Source organism: Penaeus vannamei, chromosome 18, assembly GCF_042767895.1.
Source record: "Penaeus vannamei isolate JL-2024 chromosome 18, ASM4276789v1, whole genome shotgun sequence".
NCBI lineage: Eukaryota > Metazoa > Arthropoda > Malacostraca > Decapoda > Penaeidae > Penaeus > Penaeus vannamei.
In genome coordinates, this window is record NC_091566.1 from 32,050,126 (window position 1) to 32,055,125 (window position 5,000).

The 5,000-nt window shown below is 35.9% G+C and overlaps 1 protein-coding gene across 1 annotated transcript in view; it reads left to right on the top strand.

The window, feature by feature from the left end:
- The window catches only part of icln (chloride nucleotide-sensitive channel icln), a 19,178-nt gene that overhangs the window by 887 nt on the left and 13,291 nt on the right, over nt 1–5,000 (top strand). The gene's annotated exons all lie outside the window — the stretch shown is intronic.

Genomic DNA, 5,000 nt, shown 5'->3' on the forward strand with positions numbered 1-5,000 from the left:
CCAAATATATAGATTGGCATTGAGTTGACGACTCTGTATTTTGAATGGTCTACGGAGAGAATTTAAGATATGAAAGTGAAAGTGAACGCCAATGTGCCAATCTCGGATGCATACAATTCTACTATGCCGGGGATCTCCTGCAAAGCATTACATTACATGATTTCCACAAAGGCTGAGTTTTGTTACCAACTGAGTCCTAATACAATATTGACAACCCCTGTTACAATATCAATCCTATCTTCAAGATAGGTATTAAAAAAGGAATTGTCAAATTTCCGCGCAAATCTAGACAAAATGATGTTTCCCGCACATGAAAAAATGTAATATTCCCCGTGCAAGAAAAATATTCTACAGTCAATGGCACAGCCAGTTACGGCAATTTAGATTGTTGAATGAAATTTGTGACAGTCTCTGACGAGTGTGTCTGTACTGTAAGGGGTTACTGAGGTATTTTTTTTCCATGTTATAACATGACCTGTTGGTACTTTTTAAGCCTCTGACTATCTGCTGGGTATGAAAGCCTGTAAGTGCTATAGCCTCTTTCCCTTTGGTATTGCTATATATATATGACCGTTGATGCCTAGTACATTTATTTTTCTTTGTAACAAGTAAATACCCAAAAACCACAGCAAGATAAAGCTTAGTTGGGTTCTTGATTTGAGAACATTTCTTGGGTGGACTACCGACACTGTCTCACTAGCATGTACAAAGTAGAAGTTTGTTAGCCTTTTGCCAGAGTGCCAAAGGCTCAGGGGTTTTATTCATGTTAAGAGTTTGCAGTCTTTGATTCACTCTCTGCAGATTATTTTGGTTAATATATAGGAGACTGTTTTTCAAGGAATTTGATGTATTCTCATTCAATATGATGGAGGAGAAAAGTGGCTTACTTACTAAATGCTTGACTATGTTAGCAAGTCCATGGAGTACTATGTGCTTGTGAAAATAATTATTTTGTAATAGTGCCTACTCCTCTGTGTTTATGTTTTTTCATTTATTATGTATATATTGTACATATTTGACAGATTTTTACATTTATATAGTTCATAATAATAGCATAGGCCAAGTGACCTTGCAAAATAAGTAGGTATTAGTATCATTTAGGGTGTGATAGTAGAGTCCATTACATATCCCCCTCACCTCCCCCTCAAAAAAAAAAAAAAAAAAAAAAAGAAAGAAAATCAAATACTGTGGAACTCAAGAAAAGTGTAATTTTGCTATAACTTTGTATGTTGTTTTCATATAGCAATTTGTCTGTAGAAACAAGCTTGTTATTCCAAAAGCTATAGCTAGAATAAAGAGTTTCTACGTGCTGTAGTGAAATAATAAATTCTGTTTAGAGTCATCTGGGATATCCAGTGGTGGAGCTCCTTTGCTAAAGGGTTGGGTTGGCTTTTGTGTTTTACTGTAGTGGTTGTGTGTTTTACAGTAGGTTTTGCCAAAAGTTGGGATGGATTCCCATAGCTTTCATTGTAAATATATGCTTTAGACCGTAGAGTTTTATTGTTATGATAATGACTATTATTATTGTTATTATTATTATTATTTATTATTGTTATTATTATTATTGTTGGTGTTGGTGTTGGTGTTGGTGTTGGTGTTGGTGTTGGTGTTGGTGTTGGTGTTGGTGTTGGTGTTGGTGTTGGTGTTGGTGTTGGTGTTGGTGTTGGTGTTGGTGTTGGTGGTGGTGGTGGTGGTGTTGGTGTTGGTGTTGGTGTTGGTGTTGGTGTTGGTGTTGGTGTTGGTGTTGGTGTTGGTGTTGGTGTTGGTGGTGGTGTTGGTGGTTGGTGGTGGTGGTGGTGGTGGTGGTGGTGGTGGTGGTGGTGGTATTTTTAGAATTATTATTATTATCATTATTATTATTATTATTATCATTATTTTTTGTTTTTGTTTTGAGATATTGCTTATTTGTAATCTATATTCATTCCATTTCGACCTGTTTCATCCAGTAATTTCTCTGATATACTTCATGTCCTCCCTTGCTATTGGGACTATCAAATCAAGAATTGACATTACTAACAGCAATATGAATTATCAGGAAATATAAAAAATCAAGGAAAAGGGTAAACAGGTGAGACAGGTAGTTCTTACAATTGGTTCATTGGTGACAAAGTACCTGTGGAGCCATCTATGTGTAAAAACACATAGTGGGCATTTCATGTATGCACATGCCATTCCCGGAGGCATGTGGTTAATGCACGATTCAAATGTGTCTGCAATACACCTAGATTTTATTAGAATATGGTATTTGTATCTAGATAATAGATGCAGTGGTCTAAGGAACAGTTTTATCTATAGTCTGGCTAGACACATATGGTTGTGTTTGGTATTGCAGGTACCTCAGTGAGCCACCACCACCTTTATCACTGATATTGCCAAACTTTTAGAAACAAAGCAGTACTTCAGCTACTTTTTTTCATGTAAATATTTCCATGTACTTTCAAATATATTAATCCCTACGATCTGGATGATGTGACCATCATGTTACAAAATAATTTTGCTTGAGGGGCCAAAGTTTGGAGGAAATGTGTCGTATTTAGAGAAATACCATATAGTGTGACCTTCAGTTCTTTTATTTTTTTTTAGTAAGATGAAAACACACTTGACTCATGCCATTCTGTCCAGACAACAACAGAGTGTATAATTTCATTCTCACTTAGCCAGTTGTCAAAATGGTTGCACATGTATTCATAAAAAACTTCTCATGATAAACCCACTGTTACTTCTAGGTGAAATACAGCTGAATCGATGTGCATTCTTTATAATTTATGGGGATATACACTTTCTTGGTAAAATGATAATAGTAGGAAGGGCAGAACCATCACCAGCAATGCATGTTGGAAAAAAATAGCATGTGATAGGAATAAGCTGTAGCAAAGTAAAAGCTTTTCTTGATTTAAGAGGCATGTTTACACTTCTGAATAGGACCGTATCTTATAGAGAACATTTCTCAGAAAGTTTTTATGCTAGTTATACATACCTAGAAGTGTTATATTTGTCTTCTCCTTTCCTGATATTTCAAAATATATGTTCTTATATATATGGCCAGGACAAACTAAAGCCAGTCTCATCAGGGTTGAGGTTCCTGTAGAAATTAGTGTACAGTTTATTACACTAGATAATCTATGCCATGAAAATTCATAGTAATGAAGTAGAAATAAAATTTCAGTCACACTCTCTTTTTTATATGTAGACAATTCCTGTTCATACTTTGAGGGGTCTTGGAGTGCAGATTCTAGGTCCTGTTCTGGAAAGTGCTCCTTAGCACTAGCAAACATGCAATATGGACTGCTCTGAGACTACCCATCGTGATCGTGAAAGGGTTTCTGGGGTTCGGACAGAAGCTAGGGGACTTTCCTCTGAAAATGAATACCACCAGTGTTTACTTGGTCCATAATTTGGTTTGCTTTCTCCTCCTCTTCAGCAAGGCTGGCTTCCACAGTGTCAAAGATTTTTTCTTTAGTCACTGACATACCTCTCTTCTCAGATATGTGAATAAAATTTACAAGTATCTTCTTCTTGTACTGTAAAGGAAAGAACTCAGAATATCATATAATGTTTATAGAATTTAAGTGAGGGCAAGGAAATTTCTAATTCAATATCAATGAATAAAGTAAGTTTAATATGATACAAAATGAGAGGATGATAAGAATCTTATCCTTTTATTTCCTCTACAGCTTTTTCTAGTATGTGTGTATTTCTGGTCTTTGAACCAGATTTATCACTTGTTTTGGGTGCCATATTTATATTTAAAGCAACCTGTAGATTAAAACCTGTATGAAAATGAAATAGAAAAGCATAAATTTACCTTTGAAGAAAGGCAATTTAATGCTAAAAGGACAATATGTTCCCCAGTCACATCAGTGGATGGGAAACATATTCCCACTTTTGTGTGTGGACATGTCATAGGTTATCCAGACATAGTTTGTATAGGTAATGGGTTATCTAGTTATGCTGATGGTTGGATAACCTATTCCTGTCCGCATATAGTTTATAGTTATTAGAAATGTACATTTGGAGTACCATAATGTCAACACCAATTGAGATGGGGAAATTTCGAGTACACAGCCATGTGCATCACTGGCTTCTCTGCTCATTTATATAGGCCTGTTTGATTTTGGAAGTGGTCACCAAGAGTGGATGGGTACTAGTCCCAGGGTCTGGAACCAATTAATTGTCCACTTGCTGGGTTTTCAATTTTTTATTTTTTGTCATTTTGTACACCATCTATTTATTCCTAAAGATCTTCTCTTTCATGTCCAACAATCTGAAAAGGAATATCTTAAACTATTGGATATAAGAGTATGACATTGTAGGTACTATTGGTAAATAGTTGAACTTCAATACCTAAAAAGAATTAACGCAATCAGGTTGTATGCCAAGTCCCTAACATTTTTTTTTATGCCAAAATAGATGGAAAACCAGTGCCACTGCCCTAAACAAGTGTGGAATGTACCGTCCGTGAGCCATGGCTGGAAAAGCTCTGACTCTAGGATGGACACTATTTCCCTACTCAATTCTATTCCTGTCCGCTGTGACTGACTGCGCAGGTTGTATTCCTGGAAATTAAGTATAAAAAAAGACAAAAATAACAATGTTACTTATTGGTATTATTATAGCACTGAGATGGATTACCAGGAGAGATGATATGGAGTTTGTGTGCAAGGAAAACATTCTATTACCATCAGGTTACAGTATATCAAATGATGAATTTAGACACTGGAAAATGGCAAGAAAGCTAAAAATGCTTATGCAGTAAAACAGAAAATAACATTGGAAAGGAGGAGCATGGAGAGATAACACTGCATATGAATGTTTGTGTATGTCCAGGTTACAAGCCAAATACTTGTGAGAGTGGCTGCGTAAGTAAGCTTAATGCCCAGATTTTGAACATTAAGCTTACTACAACAAGGGCTTCTTGCAGTGCTAAGTCTTGTTACAGATCAGTGATTTTTTTAAAAGAATTACACCATGCTGTTTAATGGTGTTAATATCACTAGGCC